Here is a 15,477-nt window from a genome sequence, read left to right as displayed (position 1 = left end):
ATGAGCAGCTGAAAACTCTACCTTTGTCAGTCCTTTCCAGTAATCATCAACTGAGTTTTGCAATCCAGTTATTAAAATCTCAGGCTCAGTTCAAATCACTGTATCTTTTACTAAATTAGATATTGTCAGGCTGCTGGAGGCTGAATGCAGAGGAATAGGGAGTGATGGGTTCTTTATTTCTTTCCCTCTTGGGTAGTTGTTCTGTGATAGTTGTGTCAGGAAGGTCAGGGTGAGTGAAGGATATTCAGTCGGGTGACTGACAGCATGTTAGATGTGGCAAGCTGGCAATTCTTGCCATCAGTCAGGTGATGTTTCACCTTGTCCAGTCTCTGGGAGTAGGGACCTGCTTCACTCACATGGTGTGGTGACAGGTGGATTCTGATGCCCAACCAATGGTCTTATTGGTACAGTGCTTCCTCCTCTCTTGATAGGTGGCTGTCTGGGTCCTCCTCACCTGTTCATCAGTATGGCTGGCCTTTCACTATCTACCTCTTATTGGGTGACCTGGACTAAGTCTATGGAAAACTTGGAATCCTTGGTCTATCTCTCTATATTTGAGTGAAATTGGAAGGTGGGAGCAACTTTAGTATCTTATGATTCACTTGTTTACTCTATCTCAGGATACGAGTATCCAAGATGTTCCACACATTTTCCTGGATATGTGAGTTTCCAGGTATATTGAAGGTTCATAACAATATCCCCTTCTTAATCATCTTTTCAGATTTGTGACTTCTTCTCTAGGGGACATCTGGCTGGCTTGGGCTGTGAGATATATGCCCAGCTGTTTCCCCCTGACCCCACCTGGAGAGATAAAGAGGGTAAATCCTCTCTCACAAACTCACTTGTCTCCCAAAGACGAAGCCTCTTCTCTCTGTTTACCTCATCGTGGGTGCTCAGCAGTTCTTCCAAAAGGACTCTTTATTAGCAGACTCTAAGCCTGGGGTATTTAGCATCATTGTCTTTCAGCTTTGAGTAGTGTCTACTTGGTAATTCTAGGAGGTAGGGTTCTTGGTATTCTTTACAATTTCATGTTACTATTTCTTAACTTGTACCCATGATAAAATATCTTTTCTCCTCCATAAGTCCTTACTAATTATTCTCAGTTCAGTGACACCTCAATGTCAAGATAAATCTCAGACTGGCTTCCTAGGTCATTTAAAAATCTGACCTTGCCATGCCTGGTGGCACATGCCTGTAATCTCAGCAACTTGAGAGGCTGGGGCTGGAGGATCACAAAAGCAAAGCCAGCTGTAGCAATTTAGTGAGGTCCTCAGCAACTTAGTGAGACTCTATCTCAAAATTTTTAAAAATAAATAAATAAAAATAAAATAAGGCTGGGGATGTGGCTCAGTGGTAAAGTGCCCCTGGGTTCAATCCCCAGTACAAAAACAAAACAAAACAAAACAAAAAAACAAAAACAAAACAAAACTCACTTTAATGTACTTTTTGCAGTGATATCACTAAATAATACAGACATTAATCAAATAAGTCCTGTCCTATCACATCTCCATGGTGTTGTCCGTGTCATTCTATCTGACTGTGGCAACCTTTCTTTAATTCTGATTGAACAAACTTCTATTCATTCTTTAGGTCGAACTCACATTGTCATTTTCTTCATAATATCCTGCCATTCATTCAATAGGAATTCACTCTCCCATGCCCATTCTAACATGATTTTATCTATCTGACTTCGAGAGATTATAGGGAATAGTTTATTCATTACATTATCAACACAAGCTAGCAAAGTGGATATAGAAAATTTGCAACAGTTCGATTAGACTGAAATAACAGCAGATTATAGTTGGAGCCTCAAATGACCTTAAATACTAGTTTAGTTGGTATCTATTGGAGCCTTTGGAGAGGAGGCACACAAGTCTCTTAGAGTCTTTTAACTTTGCAGTGTATAAAATGCTTTCATTGCAATAGCTTGTGAGCTTTCACCAAAGCAAATCACACAACTATAACAAGAAATCCTGCTCACAAATTGTCACTGCCTAATAGATACTCTCTGTTGTCATATTTGGGGGACACACTAAAACCATGTGTTTGAGTCTAAAATACAATCAACAAGTGGGGACATGAAGTCTAAAAGAAGATGAAGTGTGGGTGTTCCCAGAAATTAGCACCATGCCTAATGCCAGGACTCACATTAGACAGAGATGGGGGCAGAGCAGGGTGGGTGGGGTGTGTGTGTGGGGGTGTCACCAGTTTCAGCTGTGCAGTGGTGACGAAGGAGAAAATGAGGTAATTTGGGCCAACTCCTGCTAGGGGGGAATGAAGTCCATATGGATGTCAGTTGGCAGCCTGAGCATCCTGTGTTGTACAGCCATGTAGCCGGTGCCATCAGGCATCTGAGCATCTGGACTCCAACAAAGCAGAGCTTCTGGATACACTGTGTCTTCAAGCATCTTCAAGGGTGGCTTTAGGCAGAGGGCTTCAAAGAGGACCCAGGAACCTCTGAGCAATGCTCAAAGTCTGGCTATACTATAAAGCCCCGATTATATGAAGAAAGTCTTAGCTGTTCCTTAGGTGGTTCACTTGACAGGCTTGAACCTTATAAACCATGAGACACACGCAAATGCATGGTGATCTAAATATATTTGCAGGATTATCTCAACACATCAAAATTGAATTTAATTTGCTAATTTTCAAGAGCCAGATCTAATGATGTGCATGCATTACTCATTCCATTAATACCAACCACGTATACTTTCAGCCACCCCTTACCCTCATACACTTCTTCATCCAGAGTACACACACCTGCCTCCTCCACGTAGGACCTCACACCTAAGCAACACATCTCTGCTGCCAGAGGCATGTGCATATGCAGATGCAAACATCCTCACCAAACCTGGGGGCTCCTACACACTTTCTCTCTTCTTTCAGCCTATCTTGAATCATGCAGCTGTTTTGGGTCATTTTCTGACCCACTAGCTACACTCCAGGTGGAACAGCTGTGGTCGCAGACTTGGCCAGGACTTGCTGCCAAGAAAGGGCTGGAGGTGGCGGAGTGAGCAGCCTTTGAGTGTAACTGTGGAATGTGGGTGGAGCCAGAGGAGAAGGGGCACAGCTGATGCCACTTTTTCAAGAAGAAGGTGGGAAACTCCCCTCCCATCCCAGTGAGATGACTGAAGGCAGCTGTGGGCTGCTGATGCAAGGAAAATGAGATGGTGAAGCTTAGCTTCAGAAGCAGCAGCTGCTGTGGTCTGCAGGGCACTGCCAGGTCATCCTGGATGGTGGGCATGGCTCCAGTGCCTATGTGAAGTGGTGGGAGGAGGCTTCAGTGAGGATCTGACCAGAAGGTACTGGCAGTTGGTTGAGTTTCTTTGTCTCCTAGTGACAGTGTGTGGTTATATGTGTGAGAGGACACATTTCCATATGTTTACTCATTTACCTAGAGACAACTGGCCTGCAGGATAATTTTTAAGATTTCTGAGCAGTAGGAAAAGCTGAGTGTTAGTGGAATCTGCAAAATGCATCAATGCTCTTGCACATGGTCTCTCTGCCTGCAGTGTTAATGCTTTCACCATCTTTGAGAAGCAAGATTCCTGTTAGTTGAAGAGCCCTGTCTGGTGCATCTCACGCCATGCTCAGTTGTGTCCTCTTTCTCCAGTTACTTACTCTAGGATGTAGGAGACCAATGGGGTCATGAACTGAGTAAATTATGCTACAGCAAAGTCTGGCTTTGGTAATTAATATCAACCGTGATCGAAAGTTCTGAAGGCACTTATCTTTAACACAAGAGTTCATGTTTAGTGAAATTATTAAAAAAAAAAAAGACTTATGTGTATGTTTATCACTTTAAGTCCTACCCTAGGTTTTTTGGTGTCCTTCCTTCCCTCTGTGGGACCAGTGTCCTTCAATAGTTTCTCTGTTAGGCAGCCCACTCATTAAGCTTCTCTATTCAGAACAATCTTCTACCTGCAGTATCCCAGTCATTCAGTTATCACCAACAGTTCCGTTGTGACTGGAGAAGGACCTGTGGCTATAGAAAGATCAGCCTTACTAACTAAAAACCAACTGCTGACTGAACTCCTTTGTCTTTGGCATATACCTCCCAACTTTTGAGCCCTTGGTCCCTTTCCATCATCTCACCTTGCACCCAAGAAGATGCGGTCACTCTCTTTGATTCGGCAATGAGACTGGCCATGTCTTTGATTTCATTCCTTGGCCACCTCCTCAGCAACAGCTGCCTTCTCAGCTTGACTTCAATCTCCATATTCGTTATGGATAAAGCTACAAGATGAATGCATCTGTCCCTAGCAGCTGGAAATTATAATCTCCCACTATGTGATTCATTTCTTGGGCACAGGGTAGGGCAACAGAGCTTAATTTGAATTGAAAAGTTCCTCTCCTTCAGTAGTTTGCATCAGAATCTTTTTTTTTCCCCTCTCAGCATGGTATTTGGAAAATACCAATCGATTTTAAGAATTCATACTAAAGTATGAATGACTACAAAGATGTTAATACAATTTGTGAGTCCCTGAAAGAATGATTTCAGAGGAAGTAGGACGGGTTGCTTTCTGATTTGTTTAGGAAATGAGAATACCCTTTCCCAGGTTCTCAATCTCTAAGGGACCTTCTTGACACAACTCTGGCCTTCTGATTTCTGCATTTTCATTCCGTTTCCTTAGCCACATGACACCATCTCTTCTGAGGACTGAGATTGTAGCCTTCTGAATAAGCATACTCTTCAGCCATCTTCAGGGTGAGACTCCATCTTTCCCTGGGGCTGAAATTTAGGAATTTAGTCTCCCACACTAGCCATCCCTCTGATATCCCTCATACATGAGTACATTAGCTCACTGGTGTGTGACAAGGTGAACTTGCCTCCTCTTCAGCAAACTGGGCTTGATTCATGCTGTCAGTACATGTTTAGAAAACCTTGAGATCTGCACACGATTATCAAATTTCATAGGAAACATTTTTCATAGGCAATTTTTCCTTCTGAATAAATCTATAAACAAAGAATATAAAGAACATTTGTTTACATTCTTTTATTGAAGATTCATTGTAATTATGATAATTATGATATCTTGAACATATCTCATTTGTCATTTTAATCCCCTGAGATGATAATTACTCACCCTATACTGTAGTTAAAGGAACTGAGGTTGAGACATATTCAATAATTTGCCTAGAGTCATGTAGTCAGCCAGTGGTTATTATAGAGTTGAGATGAAAGTTTATATAATTCCAAATTCTGTATTCCTTCCACTAAATTTATCTGGCTAGGGATGATCTACTGTGATGAAGAAGTATTGATGTTTTCCTTCCTTCCAAAGGTGAAGGCCATCTTAGTGACTAATGAGAACCCTGCTCCTCTTCCCAGCATTCCTCACTCTTTATAAAGTAAGGAACCTTGAGGCTGACATGTCCTCATTATGGTCAACCAGCTGATTCATCCACGCCCTCAGCTTCTTTGCATCGGTTCTTAATAAGTAAGGTAAACCTGACTTGCCATTATATCTACATTTCTGTATCATGTATGCATCGTGTGTGTGTGTGTGTGTGTGTGTATTTATATTGCACTTTGATATCTTAAAAATCCTTTATAGCTGTGGAAAGCCTGTCCTTGGGGTGGGAGTAGAGCTCTGGCCAATTCTTCAAGATAACAGAGGTTAGCTGGAATTTGCCTTTGATATGCAAACTAACTATTCCAGAGCCAGACCGGCTCTGTTAAGCTTCTACCATGCAGGAGGCAACTGTCCTCTGTTCTTCTCATCTCAAGGTCAGAGACTACTGCCAATGCTTAGACCCTCAAAATTATTCAGAAGTGCTCATCCTAAACTGCTGGTGCTGCCTGGCCTTGCCTGTCCCTTGGAAAGCCCAATATGGACCCTGGCCTAGACCTTCCCCTCAGTCTGTCTTCTGCCTGATTATCACCCCATATTTCCCATGTGGCCCTTCATGGTTTACTGTACTTCCCGTCCCAGGACCTGTGAGTCTAATCAACTTTAGTTCTTTTTTTTTTTTTTTTAAGTCCCTCTTCTGTCCCTACTTGTGGACTGAAGATCACATGAAAGAATAGTTTCCCATAGAAGGGAAGAAGTAACTTGTACTTCTCTTTATTGCAGGAGAGTCAATAGTCTTTTTGATAAGCAGAAAGTCCAGCAAGAGCAGTTAAAAGCCAATGTACAGTTTCTCCTGACCCGTGGACAGAACATAAGCTTGGGACACACAGCTGGGAAAGATCCTTAACCACAGAGTCCCGATTTGTGAATTTGCAAGGCTTTATAATGAATACTGTGACGGCTGATACTTAGTGGCAGCTGATATCTGCCAGTTTTGCATATATTCCTCTTCATTTTCTAAGGCAAACCACAGATGTTTTATCCCTTGCGATCACACCTGCAGACCTAAAACCAGTTTTTTAAAAAATGAGATAGCAGATGTTTTGAAATTGGAACAGTTATGCAATTGGACAGGAAAAAGAAGCTACCAAAATGGTTCCACTATTTCTTTATCTGTACAAATGCCAGAAAATAACTCCTTGGTTTTTTTTTTTTTTTTTTTTTTTTTCCACTGATACAAAAGATGAGCTGTCCTGGATTTTTTTTGTTTCCTCTAAACTAGAGGGCAGTTTTGACATTTTATTTACATAAAAGGTGATGGTTTTTATTCCATCCCTGAGATTCAACTCACCTTTAACAAATTGTCTTACTATATTCCTGACCCACCAGCTTGAAATAAAAGAACACTTTTAAGTCATATGAGGGCACCACATTTGCTGATGCAAAAAAAGTGTTACTCTGATAGGAAAGTTAATTAAGCAATAAGACATGACATGACGTGAATTATTGTGTAATAACTCATGCCTTCAGTGTATCAAGGCACAAACCTGAAGGCCAAGTACCCCTGCAGCATCTGGGCATGAATTATGCTACAATAACTCAAGCCCTGGAGTTTTTCCAGTGAAGCAGGAGAGGGGGCAGGGATGAGGACCAAGGACAAAAACTGATCCCTTGCAAATAAGAGAGAATGAAAAGGAAGCACTATTTAAAACTGTATATGCTTCCTTTAAAACAATGCATTTATGACCACAATTTGAGGATAAAGGACACTGGGTTTCCTTTTATCATTTCTAGTTGCTTTGAGAAAACACTACAAACTTCTGGCTTTAGGTCATAAAAAAAAATGTTTTGCCAGAAGTATGGGCACTTGGAAATTCAGCAACTCAGTGGATTCTTTTGGACACAAAGGGGGAAATATTCATAGCTATAACTTCAGAAATTTCACAATCCACCTCTGACTCTGGGAAAATAAATGTGCCAAGAATCAGAAGTCGTGGGTCTTGTGAGATAGGGGGATAGTAACTGATCCATGAAAACACTATTTCTCTTATTTCCTCTTCCCCCAATATTATATTGGGGGCCAGATTTGGCTTCAGAACTAAGGCAATGAAAGGGGCCCGATTTCCCAGGCTTCTGTTTGGCCTGAAGAACTAAGGACAAAGTGGACTGTGCAGAAGTCACAGCTTAAAGAGTTAAACAGAATGAGCCCATTTGGAATTGCATACACAAAGAGGGAGCAAAATTAGGTCCACAGAGAGATTTTCCAGCTTGCTGTTCTTTTCTTTCATGGACATATTGATTTAATGAATGATGATGTACCTAACAAGTCCCAATTAGCGGATATGGTCCTGTTAATCTCACAGCTGGATAGCTTGACAGCCAATCAGATCGCTCTTTGTTAAAATCCAACTTAATAAAAAAATATATCTATAAAGGAAGCAATAGCATTTCCCTCATTTACATGAGGACACGAGGGACTGACTGAGATTGACAAGAACGTGCCCTGTCCAGCCTCACAGAACTGAAGCTACATGCAGAACAGCTCTCCCCGTGTCCCTCCTGTCCTCCTCCTTTAACCTTCAGCCACAGCCTGGGTGGAGATGAGCAGTTCAGCAAATCTGCGACTTCAGATCTTACAAGTTTGCTGGTAAAGTTCCAAAATTCATAGTCAGACCATGCCTCCCTCCATACGACTAACATATGGTATTAACAAATTTTATCAACACTGTATAAAGGGAACAGCTCCAGAATGTGTTTCTGTTATTCTTACAGTTACTCTGTTGCCTTTCAGTGTGGCACTGATATTGCCTCTCTTTAGTCCTGTTTGAAATGCTATTTTAACATTTATTTCTCCTCTGAAATGACTTCATTATGGAATTCTGACTTTATTGATAAGCTGCAATTCATTCTTTTCATTGAACAGGTGGAGATTTTGGAATTTTCTGTTCATATTATAAAATTTTGAGTGTATTTAATTAATAAATTCTCTTGGGGGGAAAAATTGTTGTGATGAACAAAGATAGTCTATGGTAGAGGTCTCTAATTTTCTGTATAGAGCCAAATGATTCGTATTTTTGGTTTTGTCATCCTGTTATAGTTACTCAGTTTGGCTATCTTGGTTTTAAACAGCCTTTGAAAACATAGAAAAGAACAAGACTGTGTTCTAAAAAAACTTTATTTTTTTAAAAAAGTAGGCAAGGCAACAGGCTGAATTCAGTCTAAAGGCTGTACTTTGCCAACCCATGGTATAAAGAGTCCAAGAAAAGAGGGATGCAATTTAGTTCTCTCCCTTTGCATCATGGATTTTCAATAGCTGACTGGAGGATGTGAAGACTGGGTTGTTAGGATGTAGGAAATTCATGGTGTAGTAAAAAGGTAAAGAATCTGGAGTCAGCCACTTTCTCCTGTGTGGCTTTGGGAGAGTTATTTAACTTCTTTGAGATCTACTTTGCCCATATTTAAAAGGCAATCATATTATCTAGGGCAGAGGCTGTTAGCTATGCCTAAACTTTGGTCCTGGTCTTAAAACTAGGCTAGATTTCCCAGTTTTCCTTATAGAAAAGTAGTCCATGTGGTTAAAATCTCATCAATAGACTGTGAAGAGAAGATGTGGGCTTGTCTGATCTAATGCCTCTAAGTCACTGGACCCATTTTGACCATCCCTTTCATTCTGATGGCTGGAACATAGACATGGTGATGGAGTCTTGGCTGAGATAGAAGATCAATGCAAGGTAGAATTAGAAGAAGCCAGGGCAAGGAGTCTCATTCTTGAGCTGCTGCATGGAGCTGTGCTGTCTGATGAGCTGAAATACTCATTGACTGTTCCGTGAGAGAAAAGCACATTTTTTCTTGAAGTTGCTCATGTTAATGTTTTCTTGCTTTAGCTGTTCAGCCCGAAGTAAACAATGCAATATCTAACTTGCATGAGTATTATGAATACACAAAATAATTCACATAAAGTGCTTGGCATTTAATGGGCATTCCATCAAAGATAGCTTTTATCTGTTTTGTTATTCAGGAGGGTGATGGCAAAATTGGCCTTCTTGTATCCATTTGCTCCATTATCATAAGAATAATTTTTGCAAAATGTAAAGCCCGTTATGTCACTCCCCCAGTTTAAAATCCTTAATAAGCCATTTCTGATCTCTTTAGATGCAAATCAGAATTCTTAGCATAACCTTCAAGGCCCTTGCTGATCTGGCCCTTGCTGACATCTCCAGCTGCATCTCTTGTCACTCTGTTCTTAGATCTTGCCTCTAGTCTATCTGTACTTGCAGTTATCCAGAAATGCTATAATCTCCCTGCAGAGCTTGTCTGTCCCATGCAACAAAAATCTCTTTAATTATCTTTTTTTTTTCATTCCTGCTTAAATGCATTGGGGGGCCTTCCTTGATATGGAGTTAGTAAGTTTCACATAGTATTATGTACCTTTCATTTCAAGCATGTTTCACAAATTGACAGGAATGTGTGATTATTGGAAGTTTCCCCCTCTATAAACACCTTGATGCAAGAACCTGTATCTTCTTGAAACTATTAAATCTCTTTAACAGTTTCCAATATCATGGTTAAATATTGGGTTAGGGAAGTTGTATTAGATTAAATGTTGGGTAAGGGAAGTTGTATAACAAATAGTTGAGATAGGTCAACTTGTAAGGAAGAAAGATTTATTTTGACTCATGGTTTCAGAGGTTTCAGTTGATGGTTACTTGGCCTTGTTGCCTTGTTGTGCACATAATGGGAGCACAAGACAGAGGAAGCACTTTACAACAGACAGGAAGCAAATGGAAAGAGAAATGCATGTGAACTAACTTCCTCCCACTAGCCCCACCTCTTAAAGGTTCCACCACCTCCCAATAACACCACAAACTGATGATCAAGCCTTTAACACATAGTCCTTAGGGGGCATTCAAGAGCCAGACTATAGAATATGAATCTCAACAATACACTTTACATAAAAATAATTTCAAAATAGATCAAAGAGTAGTTTATAAGAATTAAGTTGTAAACACAGCAAACCAAATTATGGGCTATGTGTTATTATGGTTTTTGAATCCAGAAGCCCTTTTGAACAGTTAAAGTTTATTATCTAAAATTAAAATTTCTAATAGGACAATAATATCCACCATAATAAAAGCACAAAAATACTTTTACAATACACACACTGCATAAAAGGTCAATTTCATTGATATAGAAAGAAAATTATAAATCAATAAAAATAATTTCAGAGAAAACTAGAATATGAATAATTCATAGAAAAATTAATTAACAAGTTTATGAAAAGGTACTTAATCTAACTTTAAAGGAAGGGATATGAAAGTAATAGGTTGATTTTTACTGATCTCATTAGCAAGGACAGATATAATGGTGATTTCCTAGAATGAAAAGAAGTTATCTTTTTTGTGGAAGTATACATTGGTATAAAGCTTCTGTTACACTATTTTGCCAAGTGAAAATTTTAAATTCACATATCATTTGACCCAGGAATTTCACATCTAAGAATGTGCTCTAAAAATATGCTACATGATTATTATTTAAAATATATGAATCTGTTTATGTATAAACATGTTGGTCACAGCATAGATGACAGCAACCCTGCTCTGAATATTAACAAATTATGCATAAAAGTGGAGTTTAATAAATAAATTGTGATATAACATTCAGTTGGAAACTACACTACCATTACAAGTAATGAGGTAGATGTTTTTATCAGTTTGGAAAATTGTCCACTATTAATTAGTCCTTCATTAAAATGAACAAGTGGTAGAATAATACATAGACTATGATTCCATTTATATTAAGAAGTATATAACATGATATGCAAATATTACATATGCACATATTGTGTGGAATGGATGGAAAACATCTGGTTTTGAGCCTTTGTCACTGACTACCTCTGGGGAATGGGTTGGTGTGTCAAGGATGTGGGTGGGGAGATGAGGAGTCCATGGGGAAGCTTTCTAGAATTTTGTTTGGTTTACTTTTTCTTCAAACAGGTATTAGTTTCACTATAAAAACTTAATTCTTTCACAATTAAGTTAAGTAGTAACTTCCTATTATAATTCATATCTGATTTCACATTCAGTTCATTATGCTACTTAAATTATAAGCTTTCAGAACATTTAAAAATCTATAACTTTTATCCTATTAATATTTTCTTTCAAATTTTTGTTCTATTATTTTAGGTCACTTTAAAACCACTCTCTCAAGTTTTTCAAAAATTATGTTGAAAATATAATAAACCTTAAAAATAATTATCTCCAAAATATTAATATCTTCTCCATTTTCATAGCCTTCTTATGACTGTTGCTGAACTTTCTTATTTGTAAGTATTATAAAATATGAATTGTTTTGTTTTTGTAAATACTATTATTTCTTCCATTTTACTTTTATACCTGTTTTTTCATGATTGATAGCAAATTAGAATTGTAATACTTGGACTATTCATCTCAAACAAAGGTGGGTCCTGCTATCACTTAAGATAACTTTGATATGGGCTTTTGTCATTAATTATCTGAAATTTAGGAAACTTTCTTACTAGTTCTTATAGTTTTTAGTTGACCCACTTAAATTTTCTTCTTTTTTTTTCTCCTGGTATTGGCGACTGAACTGGGGTACTAGACCACTGAGCCACATCCCCAGCCCTATTTTTTGTATTTCTATCTAGAGACAGGGTCTTACTGAGTTGCTTAGTGGCCTTGCTTTTGCTGAAGCTGGCTTTGAACTTGCAATCCTCCTGCCTCAGCCTCCTGAGTCAATAGGATTATAGGTGTGAGCCACCACACCCAACCCATCTTATATTTTCTATGCAGACAATATAGGCATCTATAAATAGCGAGTGTTTTACTCTTACCAATGGCATTATCACTCAATTCTCTTTTAAAATTTACTATGTTGTCTAAAGCAGTGATTCTTAAAATTCTTCCTTGGAAATTCTACAAAATTCTGTGGATTCTTACAGAATGCTTTTGTTGATTTCTTCAAAAAAATTATCATTAATCCCTCTATGATTGAATTGATAAATAAATATTTTGATGTAAATTTAGGTTAACATTTTTGTTTATGTGCATTGAAGTGAAAGATAAAAGTGGAGCAAAGAAGATACATGTTAAAATTTTAGGTTGTTGTAAGGGTGTTCCTTGCTGAATGAGTTTTCTAATCCTGGAGGAATAGCTCAACTTTTAATTTTTTTAAATTATGTAATGACTACCTTTACAACACATTTAAGTTTTATTTGCATTGTTAACATTTTCTCCATCACTTTAAATTAAAGTCTAGGTCAGGGATCATCAAATTATGGCCAATGGGCAACATGTGGCCCAATGCCTGTATTTGTAAAGAAAGTTCAGTCATTAGCTATCTGCTTATATTTGCCTTTGATGGCTTTCACATTCCATTGGCAACTATGGCATAAAGACATGAGCTATAGTTTAAAATGTTTATTATTTTCCCTTTATAGAAATTTTTTTGCCAACCCCTGATCTAGCCAGTCAACATAACAAGAAATCACCACCCTACCCCTCCCTGCCAACTTCAGTGCTGCAAATACTCATGATGGTTGATTTCAGCTAACAATGTAAATTCTCAGGAGACAGAGTTGGAAATATGTGCATAGCACAGCATTATATAGTATCTGTACCAAATTGATACATTATCTGCAAATAGTCTCAAAAGCAAGAATAATGTGTTCCAACATAATTAGGAGGTAAGACACTTTAAGTATTTATCTTTGATTTTAATATACTTTAATTGTAAGCCTACACTTTTAATTTTTAACAATGACTATATTTAAAAATGCAATGATAGGTTACGATATTCTTGAAATTTTAACAAGTTGCTTCTCTCAGTAGCCATGTATGCAAGTTCTAGCATGTTACTGTCTGATGGGATTTTCAAAACACAGATTGAAGAGCCCCACATTCAACATTTCTGAATTAGTAGGACTGGAGTGCCCCAGTCTGGCTGGGCATGAAGAACGAGCCTCCACAAAGCCTTGTAGGTTCAAACAGCAACTACTTTATTTCAACTCTCACCAGCACTGCACCCGCGCTCTTCCACCAATGCCACCCACGTGGCCCTTCCAACCACCCCCCCACACCGGAAATCCCTCCTCCAGCATTTCCCCAACCAATGGGAACTCTCCGGGAATCCCCAGGAGAACTCCAAAGTAGCGGGCACCTGAGGCAGCAAGAGCCGCCCCATTGCCTGACAGTAAAGGTCAAATATACAATACAATCAATCCAGCATCACAGCAATTATATATAACTTAACTTAAATCATCATCGCAATAGTTCGCTGGCATCATCTTTCAAACATTCCCTCTCTCAACACTGGAGTGAGCTCTGAGGTTTGCATTCCTAATAAGTTCCCAGGTGATGCAGATACTGTTGGTCAGGGAACCAAACTTTGAGTCCCATAACAACATTATCGTAAGTGATAGCAGGACCCACCTTTGTTTGAGATGACCAGTCCAAGTTTTACAATTCAAATTTGCTGGAAATGTTTTATTGTTACTGTCATTAATTTTATCATTAATAATAAGCATCATTGCTTATATTTAGAATTGATAGTTTATTTTTTTTTATTTTGACCTATTTATGTGATGTTTCTATGAATACATTTTCCCATTAAAAAACTATTGCTTCATTCCTGGCATTGCTAGTGTTTTCAATGGATTATGTTACTTTATTATTGCATTCAATTTATATTTATTTAGGTTTTTTCCTTCAATATTCATAACCAAAAAGAATATTCATAATGCTCTTGCTATATTTTAGTGTTCCTTCTTATAAGGTTTATTTTCAAGATTATACTAGCTTTCCAAAATTAATTTTAAAACTTCCCATCTGTTTCTATGAGCTGAAGTGGAGTTTATTCTGTATGGAAATTACCTGTTACTTGAAAATGTGAGAAGTCTCATTGGAAGACACATCTGGTTTGGAAACATTTTAGAGAAAATTTTTTTTTGCAATCTTAATTTTTTCTTTCTAGGCAGTTTTTCTGTTTCCCCTGTAAGTATTGGGATTTAATTTGAGTAAATCGTACTTTCCCATATAGGTTTTCATTTTATCTTGATTTTCAATATTTTTAGATTCCTCTGAATCTGCTCTTATTTTTCTTTTCTTTCTTCTAATTTTGTGAATTTATTTTCTTTCTTTTTTCTTGATTATATTTGCTCTTTGTAGATTTTTTATTTTATTATATTTTTAAAAAATCTTATCTGTGATTTATTGACCTATACTAATTTTCTACTTTGTAATTTGTTTTACTTTTTGAAAAGTACTTTGTTCTTTTTATTTTTTAGGCTTTTTTTAATGTCTTGAATTGAGACCCTAATTAAACTTTGCCAGTTTTGCACTGTCAAAATTAAGTTGCATAAACTTGTAATTTAAGAAATCATACCAAAAATAAAGCAATAAATAACCAAAAGTTACTATTTCCTAATTTTCTCTATTTTATTATTATTTACATTCTTAATATTAGATTTACACCTATTGTGTCTATAAGGTGAAAATACTATGCTACACATATAGTATACATTGGAAATAATTCAGAATAATTGAAAAAAATCTTCTATTATTAAAAACTGGTTATTCGGTTTAGCAAAAATAATTTGTCATTGCAATCACAGAAAGTTTTGACATGTCTCTTCATTGTTTTACATTTCCCCATTCATTAATATAAACATAAATTAAAATAGTAACCAGCATTTACATTGGCTGTATACTTATTTGTCAATTATAGCCATAGAGTGACTATAGATACAAGAGTTACACAAATTACATAGCATTATAATATTCTTTGAGAATCAATTTTCTCTGTGGAAGTTACAATAAGGTATATTTTATAAATTACCATTGTATGTAAATTGGGTGATATGCAGTCTTTACATCAGTAATACTTAGAATAAATTTACATTTGCATATATTTCTCTGGAGTGTCAGTTATTAAATATTTTTTCAATTTATTTTTTATTGATTGTTCAAAACATTACAGAGCTCATGATATATCATCTTTCATACATTTGACTCAATTGGGTTTTGAACTCCCATTTTTACCCCAAATACAGATTGCAGAATCACATCTGTTACATACTCACATTTTTACATAATGGCATATTAATGACTGTTGTATTCTGCTACCTTTCCTATCCCCCACTATAGTTATTAAATATTTACCACTGTAC

The sequence above is a fragment of the Urocitellus parryii genome, chromosome 4, assembly GCF_045843805.1.
Source record: "Urocitellus parryii isolate mUroPar1 chromosome 4, mUroPar1.hap1, whole genome shotgun sequence".
Classification (NCBI taxonomy): domain Eukaryota; kingdom Metazoa; phylum Chordata; class Mammalia; order Rodentia; family Sciuridae; genus Urocitellus; species Urocitellus parryii.
This window is presented reverse-complemented; position numbering follows the sequence as displayed.